Source organism: Teleopsis dalmanni, chromosome 2 (assembly GCF_002237135.1).
Source record: "Teleopsis dalmanni isolate 2A chromosome 2, ASM223713v2, whole genome shotgun sequence".
Lineage (NCBI taxonomy): Eukaryota > Metazoa > Arthropoda > Insecta > Diptera > Diopsidae > Teleopsis > Teleopsis dalmanni.
The window spans coordinates 172,826,039-172,849,092 of record NC_051847.1 but is presented as its reverse complement, the minus strand read 5'-3'; the positions used below and the strand labels follow the sequence as shown (position 1 = coordinate 172,849,092).

The 23,054-nt window shown below is 29.7% G+C and overlaps 1 long non-coding RNA gene across 1 annotated transcript; it reads right to left on the bottom strand.

The window, feature by feature from the left end:
• Positions 1-1,613: 1,613 nt before the first annotated feature.
• Positions 1,614-5,102, bottom strand: LOC119682152. The gene is made up of 5 exons (XR_005252566.1): positions 4,779-5,102; positions 3,164-3,311; positions 3,002-3,093; positions 2,802-2,896; positions 1,614-1,934 (listed from the first exon to the last, which is right to left on the bottom strand). It is a non-coding gene; the product is annotated as an uncharacterized LOC119682152 (long non-coding RNA).
• Between the last annotated feature and the right edge of the window lie 17,952 nt (positions 5,103-23,054).

Below are 23,054 nucleotides of genomic sequence, written 5' to 3'. Positions count from 1 at the left end.
GATTAAAGACTGCTTATAAGTAAAAAATTTAATTTGTGTACGTTCACATCTGTAAGAGAGAAACCTTACACTTGATTTATAAATAAACTGTTCCCTTCGTACGAAGTTCAAGAGCTTACAGACTATATTAACGACTTGAATTTAAATGTAAATATTTTAAAAATTAATAAATTAAATAACTATAGATAGCTGATTTAACTGGATAGTCATTCTGATATAAAATAAGTCAAGAATTTTAAATTGTAAAATAATTTTTTAACAAGAACTTTTTTTTTAATTTTGAAGAAAAAACGTATATCATAACTACAGTGAAAGTGTAGTGCTACCTGGAAAAGAGAGAAGATGTATAAGGAAGAAGGTTTTAACAAAAAAAACCTGAAAAAGAAGGTTTTTTCAACAAGAAAAGAACAATAAGAAGATAATCCACGGAAATAACTTCGAAAATTGCCAAAGGCAAGCAGGAAAAAGTGCGTAAATCGTTGATAAGAATTGAGGCAGAGACTCAAGAATTCTTAGTAAAAGAGATATAAACTTAATTTAAGAGCACTTAGTGAAAAAAATATATATAAGTAAATAATAAATAAAATTTTTTAATTAATAAAATGAGCGATAACGAAAACTACGCTATAAGTGATAACGAAAACAACAACATGAGTGATATAGAAGGGAAATGTGTCAGCAAAGAGCAAGCAGTAGACTATGATACTCTGGTAACTGTAATGAGTTTGGAACAAGAAAATAGGGAAATGCTCAAGCTAATAGGCGAACTCAGAAAACAAAATGAGGAAATATCAAAACGCAATACTCAAACGAATTCATTAGAAAAAAAATCTAACACGCAGTCCAAAAAAACCTAAAAAGGAAAACAATTTCCAGGCAAATGGTTATGCAGTACCTAATGTTAGACAACGAATTAAGAGAAAAGAGAAAGAATATTTAGGATTACAATTTGATAAAAACTTTAAGTGGATTTCTCATATAAATCAGAAAAGTTTGGAATGGGGCTTAGAACTTCAATCCCATAGTCCATTAACATTTTCAAGGAATATCCACATAAATAATTATATTGTAATATATAAACAAATCAGGGCAGCAATATGAACAGACTCCAAACATTCCAGAATAAAGCATTAAAGAAAATAATTGCTAAATGAACTGAAGTTTGTCAAAGACAGAGCTATAAAAATATTTTACAATATAGCTAAGTATAAAAATCGAACACAAGTTAACCTAAAAATTCAGGTAAAGTTAATATATGCCGGCAGTTGCACATTAGTAAGAATTCATATATGGAACTGTCGGCACAGATAAAATCACGTATTTTTATTTTTGAACTTTTGCCAGCGCTGATAACAGGCGCTTAGAACTACAAGCGACCAGACAACAAGCGTTCATTGCGTGCAATTCGATTGTTTTTAAGGAGTAAATTATGGCTTGTCGATTCTTGATAATTAGCAACAAAAACAAGGGTTCTTTATGTTTTCACTCTACATAACAAAATATAAAATAGTTTAAAATGCTAAAATATTTTATAAATATAATCTAATCATTATAAATTAATTATTAAAACTTATTAAAATTGAATTGAAATAATTAAATCAATTATTTGCAAAGAGACTTACAACTGATATTAAGTATCAAAATTAAACTCGTAGTCTTCGACTAAATACGTGCGCAATAAATTCTTCGGAAATATATTTTAGTTCAGTCAAATTTAAACAAATTTGCGCTCACATTTTTTATATCAGATAATACCATATACGATTAACGTAGAGAAATTAATCCGAGTAACGACGCACAGCCCATTGAAAGCAATTCTTTATATGTAAAAGCTTTTGCTCGTTTAAACCTAAAATTTTCCATCCGGTTAACAGCCAAGGCTGATTTAATACATTTTTTTTAGATTTTTTTTTGCTTATTCGCATCAAACATAGCTGAAAGGAAATAAAATTATCATTATGAGAGTCTTTTTCAATATACTTATATTTTTCAATTATGTTAAGGTGGTATTTTTAATCAGAAAAAGAAAAATGAATTTAATTAAGTCATTATATTATATTACTTTATAATAGCTACATTTTGACGTTTCGACGTGCGACAAAAACACGTCTTTAATGTGTATGTGAAGGAACCCTACTCTCTTGATCCATCAGACTAGATATCAAGTTTCTAATCATCTAATAGAATGCAGAAATTAATGTTACTAATGCGATACGCAATAAACGGTCTGTTGAAAAATTTCATTTGAAACTGTACCGTAAATTCCAATCATCCTTTAAAATTGTGTGTAGGAAAAAATAGGAACAAAATTTAAAATATTCACAAATTTAAAATTATTAAATTAATATTAATTATTAAATTTAAATTATTGAAAAAATATATTCGAAAAATACAGATTTTTAAATTGAATATATATAAAGAAAGTGTAAGTACAAAGCATATTGATTTCCTAAAGTTTTTAGTTGTTAACAAGTTTATGTTTATTAATGCATAATTGTTTTTAAATATAATTTTGTTCGCACCGCTTTCACTTAATTCTTTTTTAATTTACATAAAATAAAAAAAAAATATTAATACCTAAATATATTTAATAAGGGCTACATAAGTCATGACTTCGAATTTTGACCACATACACATAGGTATTACGAAAGACCTAATCAGCTAGTTAGTCTTGCAGAAATGAGGCCAATATATAAACAAAAGATATGTTTTTTTCCTCAATTCGGAATAATATATAATAATAATATATAATAATATATAATATAATATATAAATATGTTATATATTCATTAATTCTTTACCTTTTTATTCATCAATTGGTGTTAAATTCCATCCATAATATTAATAATTTGCACACTAGTGTTTATTTGTATTTGTATATTGATTGCCACTGATTCTGAAATAACAAAACATTTGTTAATCAAATTTTAGTTAGGCTGTCACTAAATTATTTTTTAATAATTTAAGTTTCTAAGGTTAACAATACAAAACTATTACGCACCTATATTAATGTGAATGCACCTTTGTTCATAAACAATCAACAGTATTTCAAAATCGCTTCAATCATAATCAATAGTTTCTTCTAGTATTAATCTAAATTAAAAGTAAGAGTTATAAGAACAAGATCATAATAAAGAATATTATTTGGATGTATTCCGCTTACCTTAGTCCTTACTTTTTAGCTCCTGTATATCCATGCGCTTTATAAAGGCAATACCCAATTCCAGTTGAAATAACACATATAATTTCTAGCAACATTTGGCCCATAAATATCATATCAATCTTATGTATCACACATTTTTTAGTTGCAACTATAATTAAAAATGAAATATAATTAGAAGAAAAGAAATTAACTTGATTTCGATGAAATTTAAACAGATTTATTAGACTCTCTTGCAAATAAAAAATAGTCTAAAATACAACCACAGCTTAGGTCGTCAATGTCGTCTATTGACACAAAATATGTTTGTTATAATTTTAATAGTTCATCCAGCTACATTTAAACTTAAACCTCTTACTTATTAGGAATATATATCTTACTTTTAATATATTATATGCGAAATATAAAATAACGAAAAAATTCAATATATATTCAATAATCTATGTTGTGCATTGCTTCCCAGCATCATTGTGGAAACTTAGGAAAGTAAGAAACAATGAAGCTCCCTCTATTACTACTTAACTTTGGTCTCCAGGAATTTGTTTTCTGAAATACTTCAATAGTTAACTGGACTGATAATTGTGCAGAACGAAAAATCTGTTAAATTACTTAAAAAATGGCCCTAAATTTTATATTTTTAAATTTTTTAAAAGTAATGTGGCACAAAATCATCTATTTTTTAATAAGTATATCTGTTTACCTGTTTTGGATTCGAGAAGAAATAAGTTATTATGGAAGTAAATACAAAAGATCTGTTATGTGTAGTACACTTAAGAATATATAATAAATGATTTATTTAGTTTATGTATTTTTTCGTTACAGTTCACCATAAGTTAAATACTAGCAACATTAATAACTGCAAAAAGTGCAAGAAACCGATATATACGGTTCTATTCCGTTTTTGTTAAGTTAAGTTTTGGTTAATCGCGTACTCATAAGTTTGATCCTTAATAGTGCCAAGGATATTGTGTTGTATCTTTCTTGACCACTAACGAAATGCTTTTACAGGTATTTTCTATGCGAACCGATATTTCTTTAAACGATTTATATTCTTAAAAATATATTTCATTAATATTGTGATAATTTCAAATTGATATAAAAATGTTTTTGTATCGCAACACATACAAAACAAAAGAAAATTCTTAGCTAGTTTAAGCATCATAAAAATTAATATTATTATTACTATTAACTTTATTATATAAATATTGTTATATTTATATGATGATATTAGATTAATAATAATATTATTATATTAATATCAATAATCTCACATTATTTATATTAATTTGAATATAGTAAAAACTTAAATGATTAATAATAAGTAAAACTAAATGACTGTTGCAGCCGTGTTTTCCATTATCGAATTGGTGCGATCCATGTATATTAAAATATGTATGTTTCCATACATACACTAAATAAAAGCAATTGCATTCGAAATTATATTAAACCATTTTATATTCTTAAATTGTTTTAATTCTAACAAATAAATCTATACTAAAGTTCGTTTTAATATATGTACACCAACTCATACTCTGAGATTTTAAACGGTTTCTACTAATTTTAAGTTATATTCCAGTAAATTTCAACAAAAAAATTCGTTTTTGTTTCTGTTTCTTACCATGCTCTAAATTATAAAATGGGTTTCGTTAAAATAATTTATGGCCGCTGGGTAAAATCTACACATGTATATGTATATAAGGATCTTGGTTTATTTAAACGTAAACCACTGCCACTAACAATTAGCATACCGCGCACGGCTCTGGTACACAAAATCAATGTAATATTACCAAACAAAATAAAGTTTGTTTTAATTTACGCAATTTTCTCAGAACCAAAACCATTACCGTCCGCTCACTTATAAGCTATTTTTGTTACTAACCGCGCAGCAATCAGCATGTACTTCTACAACTGTTTATTGGTTGTCCTGTGACAAACAAACTGTCGACAGTTGGTTTGCGAATTTAACGAAAATTTGACTTGACATCGCCAGATTGCCAGATGGAAAAATAATAAATATAATTAGATGTTTGGTCTCTTTTAAATTTTTTGTTGGTTCTGTGATTGCTTTACTAGACAAAACAATATGTTAATAAATTTTTATTTAAAACTCTTGCTAGTCCCCTAATCTTTATAATTATATGTATGAAAATGTAATGAATAATAAGTCTTGATGTAAAGATATTTAATAACTTTATATATGTTTTATGACATTTTGCAGCTTAAAGCACTGTATGTGTGTATATATGAAACTTCTTGTTGGTATTATTAAATTAATTTTTAAAGGAATATGCATGTAAGTTAGGAATTAAGAATATGTTGCATGTAATTGCAATTACCACTCTGGTATGAAAGTACAGCAGGCCGTTTCCACTAATCACTATCGCTAAAACTCCATCCATAAAATTCTTTAATTACATTTTACCGACTTTTGCGATTCTGCTAACTCGATACGTTTAATTTCTAATCGCTAATTTTCTCAACTTTCAAAAACAGCTGATTTCCAAATTTCGTATTCTGCTAAATTGGCAATCGCAAATAAAAATCGTTTTAATTTTAAAAACCTAATTTGTTTGTTTTTGGCGGTTAGGTTTTTACTGCCGTTAAAAGTGAAAATATTATATTTTAAACAAATTGAGTAATTATTTTGTACGTATTTAGTATAATATTCATATTAATTAATTAATTAATTTATTGTGATAGAAATAAACTTGCATTTAAAGTTAAAATGTAAAAAAAATAATTATCAATATTACAAAAATTTTGTGGCAGTAATATAGGGAGTGTGTTTGGTATTCTGCAAATGTAAACCAATGTATTTTATTTTTCATATTCCATTTTTAATTTTTGAAATTGTACCAAAAATAAATAAATGGCAAATGACACAGTGAACAAAATAAATAATTATATACATATTTACACATATATTATTTAATATATTTTATTTATTTAATTTTCAGATATTTATGGTGGAATTCGTGGACTTAAAGACAAAACGCATTAGCAAGGAGCAGAAACAAGCGCTGGTCCAGCATATGGAACATATGGAGCATATAGATTTCGCTCATGACAGATTTGTGTCGGATCATGGTGCGCGAAGTCTTCACGAATAGTGGGGCTCTCTAGCCATTATTACCGAAATGTAGTTAATTAACTACATTGTGTTTTAACACAAGATTTCGAAGATTCACTTTACTTTTAAAGCGCATAATTCCTGAAGTGTTCTAGGCCATTTTATGTATTTTACTACAAAATGACGATTCATTATATTGGCAACCTTCCTAACCATCTACTTACAACAGCCTGAGAAACATTTAATAAAAAGCTTTGGCCCACAGAACACTCATAACATCCTATAAATTAAAACAATGGATTCACTTTCTTGCAATTGTTAAACATCAACTTACCTTAAGCAAAAAAGCGCAAAGCAACAAGTACGCGTATGTCCCTCGAAATTCCATCTAATCGACTTCTCGGTACCATGTACGGAGTTATTTCCGCCATGAAAAACTTACATAAATATTTCGAAAAACGAAATATTTCAATAAAACACTTGTGGTTGTACGAGCTAGTCGTTGAGACTAGTAGTGTGGTGGTAAAATTAATAGTCAACATTATAAATAAAAACGTACTTAAAAGATACACCAAACGCTCATCAGATATAGCGAAGGGGTCTGTAGAATTTCGCAAACATTTTCTTTTGAAACGTAAATGATTCCGTGGATCTCTCATATCACCAGGAAAAAAAATTTCTTTCTTATTAAATACTCTATTATTTAATTAATCCACACACCAATGTTATATTAATTTAATTTCAATTTAAATTTCACAATGGCTAAATACTTTTTTGCTGCAATATCTGATTCTAAATTTCAAATTTAAATTATAATTCCAACAGCTGATATTTGTTTACAATTTTTGTTTTTATTTTAACATTTCAATGCATTTCAGCATTATTCACATCGCCGGATAAATTTAGCGAAGAGATTGTGTTAGCAGAATCGCACGATCGCTTATTCTCCTAAAATAAACGAATCGCTTATTTAAGAATTTTAGCTAAGAGATTGGAGTTTTAACGATAACGATTAGTGGAATCGGCCTGCAGAGATTGCATTTCAAATGAGCAAAGTTTTTATTGCACAACATTTATGTTGTTTAATATTTATTTTGCTCAACGCTTATACTGTTTTTATATGTTTCCAACAATTATATCAAAAAGGAATAAAATTAACGACTGTCACATGCAAGACGTAGGAATTATATGTAAGAAATATTGTTTTTGTTGGCGCGAACTGCATTAGTAAATTCATTGAAAAACAATAAAAAAAATCAAATTTTAGACAATTTTTAAATATTTTTGTTTTTCCTGATGTTTTTTTTAGAAAAAAACCAAATAATATTTAGGAAGTGATAAATATTTATATATGTGCGTATGTATGTATGTAGATACATATGTTCTGCATTTTATTAATTTGATTACTGCATAAAATGTATGAAGAAAGTATAAAAATGAAATGTTGGTTGCAATTTGTTTTAATTTATTCTTTAGTTTTTAAGTTTTGTTATAACATTTTCTCTTTATCTGATATACAAGTTAAAAATTGTATTTTCTTTTAATAAAAAGTGAAACACAACCGATTCGTTTGATTCTTCTTTATTGAATGAATTATGATGAGAATAATAACTTATGTCTAAACCTTAAGATCTAAGCATCACTTCCAGCTTCGCTTCTAAAGATTACCATAAAAGGCAATGTTTCACAAAAGATACATTATTGCTGGGCTTGCAATTTGCAGGTCTCATTTCCAGCCTTTTTTCTACTGAGCTTATGTTTACAATAAAATAGAAGTGTTGATTCTAATTGAGATTATGTTTATATTCATTACCATAAAAGGCAATGTTTCACAAAAGATATATTAATGCTGGGCTAAGTCACATACATATGTACGTACATACATCTATACGAAAAATTTTAAATAATTTTTTAAAATAATTAATTAAAAATAAATTTTTTTAAAGTACTTGCGTATATAAAGTTTTCCGATTAATATTGTATTTAAATATTAGAATACTTTTTAATAGTGCAGATGATCATTGTTTATATTTGCGATATAATTTTTTATGAAGCAAATAGAAGATTTAATTTCAAATGTTTTGAAGTAGTTAATAAATAATAATTTATAATAAATATGACATAAATACAAAAATAGATAGCAAATAAGGATTACATCAAACAGTACGAAAACGTTTCATTTTTTTTTCTCAAAAATATCGAATTTTTTTCTTTCTTTGGCTAGTTCATCTTCTATATGCCACCTTGATGCCGGGAACCAATACATTCCAATACATTCCAATACAAACCAATACATTCCTCAATGGTTTTCTTTTTTAATCCTAGTATGTGGCAATGAGTTAACGAGTTCGTGAGTAGAGTTTCCCAATTGTTGTGCTTTAAGAAATAATTGTGATAATAAATTTAAAGACTCTAATTTTTTTATTTCCGATAAGGAATCACAGCATTTAATTTTATAGACTAGTTTTTCTTTGATACCGTACCCAACGATAATTTAGTTCTATTATCAGTGAGTACCTGTAGATTCCATTCTAAATTTTTATCTTTATCCCACAACAATTTTTGTTTTTGATATAATTTTGGCTAACAATTTTTATGGATAAAAGCCTTCCTGTCAAATAATGAACTTCTCTCGCTAATGGATTTGTTTTATTTCCAAGAGAAGAACAGGGCTTCAACGATATAACGCTGATAAACTTATATGCTTTACCTGAGCAATAGTTTAAATTCAGAAGAAAAATTATTCAGAAATAATTTTACTAAATTCAACACAATACTTGTTATGGAAAATGCTTTCGCTGAAACTTTGTTATATTTGTTTTTCAATATGGCTCGGCTTGTAAGCTCGGCTGGATTACCTTTTTCTTTAAATTTGTAATCTCGTGAGTCATTGTGTTTTTTAAAGTACGCACTTTCACATACTCTTTTTTATCAAAATTTTGTTGGAGACAAAATCTCTCACAGTTATCGTAATATCGATGAATTAAACTTGGTTCTTTATGAGTTTGAATTACATCTATATTTTCTTCACACTTTTCTGTATCAATATGATCTTTTATATATGATGGTATCTGTTGTCGCCTTGGGAATGCAATCTGCTCTAATCATATTTTTTTCAAAATGTTTATTACATATATTCAGTGTTTTAACATACGATTTATTTTGAATACCACAAGCTTCAACCCATTCAAACCTTTTATGTGGATCTTGTAGAAAAGTAAACAAAGTGTTTGGTGGTCGTCTTGATGTGCAAGATGGTATACCACACTTCCGAAAATTGAATGCTTGACTTTCAAGAAAGATTTTAGAAATGTCACTGCCAGCTGTTGGGGAAATGTAAAATTTGAAATAACGGCCACGCACAATAAATATACAAAAAGCGCCACGCGTCTAAATGTGCTATATTCGAGATATTGACACAGCGATATATACTGAATCTGACAATTTTTTGAATAAATATTTGTAGAAAACACTATAAACGAAAAAGAAGAGGCCTAGAGGCTAAAGGTATAATATTTAAAATACCAACTGAAGCACTCACATTAATGTAGTGGTATGATTATATCTGGTCCCGACGATTTGTAAGGACCGAAAGAGTTAATTGCCCAAGTAACTTTATCTCTGCTAACACTATTTACGACGTCAGTCATAGCTGCTGGAACAAATTTACTGTAATATCAATAACTTCTTTTCTAACTCTTTTTCAAAATGTTGACTTATTGCCCTTATTGCATTAAGATAGGTTAGTAAAAAGAATAAAATCAAAAATAGACTCACTTTTACTGTTAGTATCAATGCAACCTCAGAGCTCATGATGTCCATTTGCGTCGCAGCTAGCTATCAGAAATAGACCCCGCGATTCTGCATAGGCCATCAGTGCTCAAAAGGCTACTGATTCTTCTTCGTTGTATGGAAAGTATGTGGACGTTAGCAACAAGCTGGGCCTGTAGCTTTGTTCACATATCTCCATTGTTGTGAGAAGTAAAGCGAAAAATATTAAAACTTTTCTTTGCAACTATACAGGTTCTGATTTTACCTTGTATGTGTGGAGTATAACGACAACCGTTCAACCCATCTCCGGCGACCTTGCCTTTGGCAAGCCATGGTTTTTAAATAATTAAAGCGTCCGCATCACAGGTATTTCATCAGGTGGAGCGAGGCTAGCGTGGAGTAGTGCTGATTTGAGGCCTGGCACCCAAACCTTTAAGGAAGCAGCCCCGAATTTGATGGTTTTGACGGTTGATTCGCAGCGATCAGTATGTCACTACCAGTTCTATTTTTGCAGAGAGCTACATTTACTATCTGCCATCCAGATATTTTCAGCGCCTGATTTCGCCGTACGATGAATTTCAATGTGATGTCTTTGTCCGGAACTGGAGGTGAGATCCAGACAGAACCTTCCTGCCAGAGTGCGACCGATTGTACGCGTTAGCAAATCCCAGAATTTTTTGAGGCCGCAAGCAACAACTTTAACACCTTTCTGGCATCCATCACCATCGGAAACTAGTTTCTCACTTTCCGCCTCCGCTATTGTTGTCATTAGTCGCACCGCAATAAGTAGCCAATTTTTACGCGATATCTTCCTATCAGGGGATTTTGGCTCTATGTGTCTCTTCCTTAGAACGTGCTCTCTTTGTACCTTTACCCGAAGAAGAGGACGGTAACCTTGAAGAGGATCCTGTGAGTTTGGTCTTTAATGGCACTTTAAGGCTGCTGTTCTTGACCGCGTTCGATGGATTCACTTTATCTTCCGTTGAAGCGATATTCTTAACGGACTTTGCTACGACTAAGGCTTGCCCTTGTTCTGCTGATGATGCAGCTGCAGCGTGATCCTTTTTGAACTTTGCTACAACCCTTTCATGCTTCTAACTAGATCCTTTACCCTCTTTGTGAAGGAGGAGGAGTCTCTCGTCCCCATTTTCCTCAGATAGTAGACCAAGCGCTTGTAGCCATTTCTGGCCTTCTGTTCCTTTGTCACTATCTTCCGCGACCCGGCATTGAAGACTTAGATAAGGAGGTCTGAGGAGGATGAAGTAGTAATTTCTCGACCTCTCGACTGATCTCATCGACGTTGCTAACCTGTGATAACGAGTCATCGTCGGTTGCTACGTCGATACGTAAGTTCAGAAATTGAAATCCGATATCTCCCTTCCCATCCAAGGCTCCTTATCTACCCAAAGTTTTCTTGGAGATCGCGCTCTATCAAGTATTAGTATTAGAATGTTCAAATTCTGGATTTGAAATTAAACTTGAATTTGGAGTTGGATTTGAAATTAAACTTGAATTTGGAATTGGAATTAAGAGGTCATACAATCTCGACGCCAGGTGGGATACCTCGAAAGGTGTCTCGCTCGACACCTTTCGCTGGTACTGGAGATCCGACTCCCTGCACAGTGACATTAAAAATTTTTGATGACATTGGCTATGCAAACACCTCCTCCCTGTGGGTTTCTTTATAAGTCTGCCATGCCGCTAACATGGAGAAAACAGACGTCGTTGTGTGCCGCCCCTAATTTGGAGAAAATAGACGCACACGCAGTTAGGTTTTAGTTGGTTGGTCATCAGCCGGTCTGTCTAACAAGGGAAACCCTAACGAGAGGTAGCATATCATTGTATGCTACCCCCGTTAATGAAGCTCGACGAATCACTGCAGCACTAGGTCCCCACACCACGACAAGGTATCTTCCAAGTGGGGCAATTAAACTAAGTCTTTATGAAGTAAAAAATTCGACTTCTTTGAGTTGAATCGAGTTCTTAACATTCACATTATCTCTCTGTCATGAATGCAAAATGATAAAATTACTCTCTGATAAGGTAATTTTATTCTTAATCATAATATTTAATAGCATTCGGGCTGTTGGTTATTATCCAAAAAAATTAAAAAGTTTTTCTGACAAAAATGATTCTTAAACCAGAAAAAGACCAAACTCTGGCTACCTCTTACAAGCCGATAAGCCCTCTTCCTCACTTATCGATGACCTTTAAAAGAATACTTTTAGCTAAATTGGAATCTTATATAATGCAGCATAAAATAATACCTAATCACCAATTTGGTTTCAGAAAGAGTCACGGAACAATAGAGGAAGTTCACAGAATTACAAGCGAGATTCACAATGCTCTCCAGGAGAAAAAATATTGCACTGTCATTTTCCTGAATGTTGCTCAAGCTTTCGACAAGGTATGGCATGAAGCCTTACTTACGAAAATTAAATAAAAACTCCTTGAAAACACCCATCGGCTATTTCTTTCTTACTTAACTTCAAGAAAATTTTTTTCGAAACATAACTCTTTCACTTCAAGAGAAGTTGAAGTCCCTGTTCCACAGGGAAGTGTTTTTAGGCCATTTTTATACTTACTATATACAGCCAATCTTCCTCTCTTTTCAATTCATAAAATTTCAACTTTTGCAGAAGATTCTTCAATTCGTAGTGTACTTAGAAACTTCAAAATGGCTATTATTGCCTTTCTATCTTTAAAAAGATTACAAACAACATGCAAGTTAAGGCTTTAAATTTATGTATATAGTTTAAGATTTGAAAATTAATTGTAAATTTCTTATGTTATGAAAGATTGAATAAAACATGAATAAGAAAAAAATACAAAATAAAAAAAAAATCGGATAAGTAACAAGCAAAAAACTGAAAAATAAACCAAGGAACAACAATTTCTTAAAATGAAATATAGGAACAATCCGATGCATAGAGGGAAGGATTAAGGGCTATATCATTACTTTTACATTCGGCCCTTATTGCAATCGACCAAGACAAGTGTTTGAACACATTTTCAACACAGATTATTTAAAACAGAACCTTCGTTGATAAAATTTATATTAACCATTTAATTTATGAATACAGGTTTCCTTGAAATTAAAAGGAAAATAATTTGTACGTTGCAAACCTAAGCAGATATGGTAAATGTCAAAAAAGGTTTTGATATCAGTGGAGTTACAATACTTTCATTGTCCCAATTTATACTATCATTAACGTGACATGAACATGAACTTGTAAACCAGTTCCCGATAGATGAGAGGGGGAACAGAGTATGATGTGAGTTCATGAATTTCAAGGAACGAAAATTGCTGTTTTTTTCAGCTTAACACGCATACGTATACAATGTTATGTTTTGGTGTTTGTCAATAGTTTGAATTAGAGGTAGAGAATGGAGAGGTGGAGATAATCGATTATTATCGATAGTATGTTAATTTCAATACACATGTCAGTTCAATTCAAAAAATCATTTTTTTATTTTATTTTTCAACTAAAATTTCATTTAATTTTTGCAAACAATATTTTACATAAATAAAATAAAATAATAATCATTAATTTCTTTTCTTTTTACGGCTATGGTGCTGTTTTAGTAACCAAAAATTTTTGTTTAAAAATAACATCATATTGATGTTTTTTTCTTTCAGTCAAATCCGGCGTTCTGAAACTACTTGTCCAGCTTTCCTGAACATGCGCTCGGACTTGACTGAAGTACCGGGTACACAGAAATATTGCATCATTACTATTTAGTAGTAATTTAATGTGAAATTGTTTATATCCGTGATGTTTTTAAAAGTGTTGCTGTGTCATCGTAGACCAGCGATAGTCTAGCACTGCCATCGACGGCGCATCGATAGTGGTAAACCATCTATAGTGTCGATAGTGCCATCAATAGTTCTCCACCTCAACTTTGAATTTCTGTGCTATGCACTACTACACAGAAGCATTTTATACGTTTACACAAAACAAAACAAATTTCACTCTTCATGACAGTTCATGGTAGTGTAAACTGAACTGTCAGTTCATGTTGTTGTCAAGTTCATCTCACATTCATGATAGTGTAAATAGGCCCATTAAGTTTGTTCTGCGGTTTATTCTTATAAAACTCAAACAGAACAATATATTTTGATGACATTAAATTTTGTTCTCAAAAAATATAAGGCTGACATTACCGTTATCTAGAAAATGCGATGAACGGGACAAGGATGCTCTAAACGGGAACATTGTGAAACCTACTACAGCTGTCATGCAACAAAGCTCGAATGTGGAGTCGAATTTGCGGTAAGCCGAAAGTTGAGAAATTTGGTCTCAACATTTACACCAATAAATGAAAGGCTCGCAAAAATCTGTATCAAGGCAAAATTTTTTTTCATCACTCTAATTTGTGCGCATACCTCGACAGAGATAAAGATGACGACACCAAGGAAATTTTCTATTAACAGCTTGAACAACCATATGAACGCTGTTCCCATCATGACATCAAAATCGTTGTAGGAGACTTCAACGCAAAGGTGGGTAAAGAAGAGGTGATCGGCTATCACCGTATACAAAGAAACAGCTGGTACGACCAAGAGTGTCGCAATGCTACCACAGAGAAAGATGCAGCATATCAAGCCACCCTGGGGTCAGTTGCGACGTGCGCTGTTAAAGAGCGATATCGACAAAAGAGAATGGAAGAGAAACGTCTTTTTGGGGGAAAAAGAAGGAAACAGAAAGACGTGAGTACGAAGAGCTTGAGAAGCTGGGCGACAGGAATATGGCTCGAAAATTCTATCAAAAAATTAAGAGCCTGACAAATGGTTGTAAACCCGGAGTTAACTCCTGCAAAGATGAAAACGGTAATCTGGTCATAGATGTCCAAAGCATGCTTAATAATTGGAGGGATCACTTCTTGAAACTGCTAAATGGCGGTAGTAAAATGATCCCGAATTTTCAATCGTTGACGATGAAATAATCGTTCCGCTTTTAGATCATAATGATGTTAAAACAGCTACAACGCGGGTCAAAAACAACAAAGCTGCAAGTGCCGATGGTTTACCGGCTGAGCTGTTTAAAGCTGTTGGCGAAGAGGTCTCAAAATACATGCTACAGCTAATTCGCAACATTTGGTCGAATGAATGCCCAACGATTGGAAATTAAGTGTACTTTGCCCAATCCACAAAAAAGGTGATCCTGCAAACTGCGCCAACTACCGCGGGATCAGTCTTTTAAACATCGCATATAAAGTTCTGTGAAACATGCTATGTGAAAGATTGAAGCCCATCGTCAACCAACTGATTGGACCTTATCAGTGTGGCTTCAGATCTGGTAAATCCAACCTTGGACAGATATGCATAGTGCGTAAAGTCCTGGAGAAGAGTCAAGAAAAACAAATCGGCACACACCACCTATTTGTCGATTTCAAAGCTGCTTTTGACACTACGATTAGAAGCACACTCTTTGTCGCTATGTCTGAATTTGGTATCCCAGCAAAACTTATACGGCTATGTAAAATGACGCTGAGGAACACCACCAGCTCCGTTAGAATGGAGAAGAACCTCTCCGATCCGTTTGATGCCAAACGAGGTTTCAGACAGGGTGACTCCTTGTATTATGACTACTTTAACCTAATCTTGAAAACGATAACTCGAGCAGCAGATTTAAATCGTACTGGCACAATATTCTACAAAAGTGTAATGCTGCTTGCGTATGCCGGCGGTATTGATATCATTGGTCTGAACACCCGCGTTGGTAGTGTGGCATTATCCAACTAAAAAACAAGCAAAGCAAATGGGTCTTGTGGTAAATGAAGACAAAACAAAGTACTTTCTGTCAACAAACAAATCTCCTGAGCGTCTTGGGACCTACGTCACTGTTGACAATTATAATTTCGAAGTTGTGAAAGACTTTGTTTATTTAGGAACCAGCTTAAACACCAAAAATGACGTCTAGAGATTTAACGAAGAATCACTTTTGCCAACAAATGTTACTTCGGGTTAAGTAAGCAATTGAGAAATAAAGCCCTCTCTCGACAAACAAAAATCACGTTCTACAAATCTCTTATCATGCCTGTCCTGCTGTATGGTGCAGAAGCTTGGACAATTACCAACAGTGATGAGAAGGCGTTAGGAGCATTCGAGAGAAAAATTCTTCGGAAGATCTATAGTCCCTTACGCGTTGGCGACGAGTATCGAATTAGATGGAACGATGAGCTGTATGAGCTATACTGCCACATTGACATAGTTAAGCGCATAAAAATTCAGCGGCTACGCTGGCTTGGTCATGTCGTGCGAATGGGAGAAAGTACTCATACTGTAAAGGTATTTGATTCGGTACCCGCAGGTGGAAATGCGGTAGAGGACGTCTGCATCTTCGGTGGAAGACCGAAGATGCAACGATTTGGGGGTACTCGGTATTACCAACTGGCGTCAGAAAGCAACTAATCGGGCTGACTGGCGGAGGCTACTCGACGGGGCCAAGAGCGACCCATGCCTGTAATGCCCAACTAAGTAAGTAAGTAAGTAATATTTTATGTATAATTTAATATACATTTATTTAAGAAATAAAAAGTAAAGATTTTTGTATAGTTTTTCTTCGAAAATTGATTTAATGGTATTATGGTGCGTAAAAGCAACGGAAAGGACACCTGATAAATTAATTTTTTTTAATTACTTTTAAAAGAAATATCACACTGGAAATATTTATTTTTTAAGTAGAATTTATGTATTAATTTGAATCAAAATTTGTGTGACATATTCCTTTTTTTTTTAATGAAAAATCGTGTGTATGTGTTTGGTGTGATATGAAGGATAAATAAATTTTTAAAAGTACTTTTAAAGACAATATCGTCCAGAAATTTTTGCGATTTATGTAAAATTTTATACCAATCGAAATCAAAAATATTATATAAAAATATTTTTAGTATATTCTTTGAAAATTGATTCAATGGAAATGTAGTACACATGTGCTTGATATGTTTTGTGGGAGAAAAAAAATATTAAAAAATTTCAAAAAATAACGGTATCTCTAAAATTTTTGTTTCGTAGTAAAATATAAAACTAAATCTAAATAAAATATAAAAAATGAAAATTTACAAAATAATTTTGATAAAATTTTTTTTTTGTCATTTAACGGTTAATATTAGTACTTAAATATAAACTACTTTAAATGTTTAAACAATTTCATAATAGTTAATTATCTTTAAAATGCTGCAAATTTCAAGTTTCTACCTTTTATAGAACTTGAGATATAGCCATTTGAAAATGTGTCTACAATGCCATTTCTCACAATCCCATGGGTCCATATCTTCTAGAAAAAAAATCACAAATTTTTTGCCCGAGATACTGGTCTTCTTATTTTATGAAACAAACTCATAAAAAAATTTCAGCTAAATCGGAAAGATCATGGGTTATTTTTTGCCCATTAACTTTAATATTTTGTTAGTTTTGTTAGTCATCTATGAAATTAATAGCAAACAAAACATACCTTGTTTCGAAAAAACTATATAGATAAAACTAATACTAACCAAATACTCATATAGCTTCTAGTTCATTCGTACAAAGGAAGCCAAAGACATTATTGTTGAAGACGATGCATCCCAGCCAGCATTTAGACGATTCATTTATCGCTAATCGTCAAAATGCTTCGCTTATTACTCGCCTTGGCGATTCTTAAGCGATTGTTCTCTCAAAAAGATTAATTTGCTCTTTTTGTTTTTTCTGTAATGTAATGTTTCCATATGTCGCTTTTGTTTCTGTATTCTTGAAGTGCAATTATTACTCGCCTCGACGATTGTTTGGAGAATTTTTTTTAAGTTACTTCCCAATTACGCACTTGGTAAATACAGAGGCTATATTTTTATTTGAAAATTATTTATTGTGTTGTGTTTTTTTTCTTAAGCAGGAAACTAGAAACTTCCGAAAAAATAATTTTCTAACTTTTTCTTTTCTTCTTTTTCTTGTTCTTGAGTTAGTGCTATTACGCACTTTTACTCTATAATGGCTGGGGGGCTTATCACTACCCCACACTAGGCTTTAACTAGGCTAAGAAATCATATCATTTATTTGTCTTTTAGTCTTTTTGTCTTTTTTAATGACGGACCTTAAATCAACATATCTTCCTGAGAATCCAGAAGTGGACTTGAGGATTGTTAGGGCGGGGTTAAGTAGCGTGAATAACTTTAGTGAATAATTTTAGAGCTTTGTCTCTGATATATTTTTTCACTGAGTCAATCCTAAGATCTCTATGTATGTCTGTTGATCTAATATACCATGGAATCTTAGAGCCAGGTTTTGAGCTATCTGTAATTGCTTTAATGTAGTATTTGAGGCTTTGCTATATGTAACACATCCGTACAATAGTGCTGGTCTAATTACTTGTGTTAGTAAGCCATGAATGACATTTATAAATGCAACCCTGCGTGCAGAGCAAAATTCGTGATGACAGCTCAACAAATGTCAAGTAACAAATGCCAAGCCAGTCAGTCGTCTACATTGTGCCGCAGTAGCAACATCAACTTTTTAACACATAATATAACACAGAACACAGTCCATAGTATATAACACAGTGCATAGTACATAGTACACAGTATACAGTACACAACACACCATTGCCACATCGGCACAACATCAACTATTCTAAATAAATATTACACAAATTTATAATATATGAAGTTTTATTTATTAAAACAAAAATTATTGCCTATTGTCTAACAACTTGCGTATAAAGTAACTTTCTGTTTTTAAAGTTGAAGTAATAATTATTAAATAGCGACTTTAATAAATGTAGAATCTTAGAGCAGCAATTCCGTTTGTATTTTAAATGTTAAAGCCAATTGAACCGTTTGTCAAAAATGACCCCCAGATATTTTATGCTATCCTCTTACCGTATCTCCGTGTCACAAACTCTTGGAGGATGCTGTCTTCTTTTTCGAGTTATAAATATAGCCTTGGTTTTGTCATTATTAATTTTAATCTTCCGTTTTTGGAAGTGTTCCACCATAAGGTCTATATTTCCCTGTAAAGTGTTGCTTACATTTATGGCATCCCGATCCGAGTAGATCAAGCACGTGTCGTCTGCGTAAAGCGCCATTTTCCAAATTTTGTATTGTCAATATAATCGAATTAAAATCAAGCCTGCTGTGATTAATGAGAATGTCGACGGCTACATACAAAATACAATGTTATTGTATTTCTGAAATTAAATTTTAATCAATATTAGAATATTTATAATGGATGCACCAGCTCGATCGTTTATATTAGGAGTAAAAGGATACACATTCGTGCGTACGTGGCCATACTATAGCTGTATATTAATATTTAGTAATATCTAATTTAATATCTATCTAATATCTGGTATTTCAAAAAATGTAATTAATATTAGTATTAAGTTATCATTAAGAAATATTGAACTACTTTTAATACTTATTTCTTATTATATTATATTATTTTTCTAAAAATAATTAATTATAAATATATATTAAAATTTATTAAAATGGTTTTTGTAATTTTAATAAACCATTAACCTCAACTTCTTTTAAATTTTATTTTCGCTGTTTCTTTTATTCCGACCTTATATAAATATGTGAAGTTTGCCTATCATGAGGACAGTAAGCATTGTAAGTAGTGCAACCATAATTTTTGTTAGTGTAAATGCTATTAATATGTTCGGCAGTAAAGGCAGCCTATGTTCTATAGAAGCAATTATATTCTGAAGTATATTAAAAAATAATATGATGTTTAATAATTAATTATGTTTTATATTTCTATGTTTTAAATATTAATTTAACGCATTTAATCAAGTTGAAAGACTTAAGTTAATAAAAGAGACTACAGGTACGACTTTCTTGGTATATTACTTCATATAGTAAATTCATAATAACATGAGTTTCAAAATTTTTATATATATGCGTATAGATTTTTAAAAATATTGTTATTCTACATAGCAAATGCATTTTTATTAAAACTCAAATGTTGTACGACACAGTTCTACTTTATTCAGCAAAAAACAATTATCTTAGTTCCAGGATATTCATTGACATTGTAATGAATCCTCTGTGCGTCCAGCCAAATGTATTTTATTGATCATTTCATTTCATATTTTACGATTATCTCAAACCATAAATAAGATATATATACATTTTAGTAATAAGTTTTATTTTATTTCATATTAAAATTATGCATTTAATTATCAATAAATATTTAAGACTCATTAAAATGAATAATTCGTTTTTACATTTTTGTGATCTAACAATTATTTACAAAACAAATACATTTTAACATATATATATGTGCTTATAAATTTATATTTTCTTGTTAAAATTATTTTATTCAAAATAATATTTTCTTGCTATTTTTTAATAAAGGTGAGAGAATTCGATATTCCTCTTTCTTTTTAGACTTTGTTGCTTTCATATAAGGACACTCATTAAAAGGCTGCTTTCATTTAAACACCAATTGTGGTAATTGTGGTAAATTAATTTTTAATTTAGATATAAAATATTTACAAAAGATTGTGACTGCTTAATTTTTTTTGTAGTGTTATTAAAAAATTTTAATTTAAAATAAACGAAGTTTTGAATACAAAATAATTCTATATTAAATTTTTAATTCAGTTAAAAATAAATAAAGCATGTTTTGTTTTGGCAATCCGAGTTTAGGATGTGAAGAACTTTTAATAATTACTTATTATTATTAATATGATATCAACAATATTAATATGAAATCATATATTTTTTCAAGTATACAATTTTTTACCTAATTACATATAACATACGTGCAATTTTTTTTTATTATATTTATTGTAATTAAGACAACTTGTATGCTTCGAATAATAAAAAAGAAAGAAAAGAGAGTTTTAATGAAACTTTATACTTAAACAATTTTTGAAATTATGATTTTGTTCCATTATAATGAAAAAAATTTTTTTTCAGCAAACACATATAAGGTTTCTCTACATATTATTAATTATATAGATTTTGTTTCAGATTTGCTTCAACCCATTTTTACTTTCTGATTTTAGAAATAAAAATACTGCTTTTTATTAACTCATTCTATTCACTGTTTTAATTTAAAATAATAATATTTAATACACATTACTATATATTAAATTCGGCAGTACTTGAATTCCAGCTTGAATATGTTTTTATATTTATTATATATTTAGGTTTCATTTTAGTTTGTATTTCTTTTAATTTTTATTATATTACTTATTTTTAATTTATTTCATTATTATGCATATGAAAATCTACAAACTCCTCACAAGTGATATTTTTTAACCTGTAATTATTAAAATATTTTTCAATATATGCATATAATTTAAATAATTCTTAACTTAAATGCTCACATTTTTCACTTAACTTTCCTAATTTTATTTTCAAAATTAAACAATTACAATTTTAAATTATTTTGAAGATAAAACAAAATTAAAATAATTGTTTAGTTTCGAAAGATTGACATATAATTTTTATTAAATAACTTTATTTGATGTTATTCGTATATATAACTGTGTGTGTGTGATCGTATTCTTCCTTTATTTAAGTTTACATCTTTTTCTTCTTAATTTGGAATTGTATATCATTGAATAACGAACATTATAACATAAATAAATAATATTGTATATAAATAAAAAACATAACTCTCCATTTATTAAAAAAAATAATATAAACAAATTTAAAATGATTTAAATAAAATTTAATTAGAATGTATTTTGTTAATATGAATAATTTTTTTCGTTTTATCCTGACATTTATGTGTAAGATATAAAAAAATTATTTTATAATACTTTTAATATTAAATTTTTATTATTTAGTCTAGTCTTTATTATAGATTTCAACGTAAATAAAATTAATTGATAATGAACTGTCATAGTTGATAACAAATCGTTATAAATTTACTTATAATAATAATTTTTATTGTCAATTATTATTATTAATAGTAATTTCTTTTTGAGAGTGATTAATTAGAGCTAAGGCGGCAAAAGAAAGTAGAGATGCTTCCTAGAAAGGAATATTGTTGCATTTATTGAATAGGATTAAAAATTCTAATTTTCTTTTTATGTGCATACATATGTATAATTACAACAAAATTTTTTTTTAAATTAAATTTGAAAACAATTAATTTAATTCTTAAAAATAAAGAAGAAAACTTTCCATATATACGTCTATCTGTTCGAAACATAGTAGTGTTCCCTTCAACTTTTATATGTTAATCCCAATTAAAAGTTCTATTTAATTTTTATGTGTGCCGCATACTATTTTAAAAACCTTATAAGTTTTCAATATTTTAGGCATTATCTAAAATATATATTTTAGTTTTCATGTGTCAATTTATTTATTTTATTCATTTTTTCATTTAAAAATATATGAATTTTTTTTAAAAAATTTTTTTTAATTATTTAATATACTATATACGGCTAAAATAATGAATTTCATTTATTCTGTGAAATATGAAACGAATCAGAATAATTTTTTTAACAGAATTTATCAGTTTAATTAAAATTGATAAATTTATATTTATATCTATATAATATTATATAGACTCTGAAAATGGTTTGTTTGCAGATGATACTTAAATTAATTCTATGATATTGGTGACAGATTAGAAACAATGAAATTATTTGATAATTGAAGGTCTTACTAAAAGATTCATTCATTTAATTATTCATTCATTTTAAAAAATCTATTTAAGTAGTTCCACTTTATTAGTTAAAGATTAAATAGTATGTAATTGTGCTTAACTTAAAAATAATTTTTTAAAAAATAATTGAGTTTTTATTATTTTAATGATAAACTTTTTTAGAATTTGTCTTATTTTTGATTTTTTCAATAATATTAACATATCCATTTTTATAGTAGTAGTTCTCCTAATTAGCTTAAATTAACCAATAAACTTAAAACCCAGTGCTGTATTGAATATAATTTTAATTTTCATAATAATCAAGTAATTTTTTTCAATAGATTTTTTCAATATATATAGTTTTTAAACATTAAATGATATATTCGCCTATTTAATTTTTAACACATTGAATTGTATTAAATGTTAGGTCTTAGGTTAATTTAGGTTGTTGTAACACAGATGGTTTA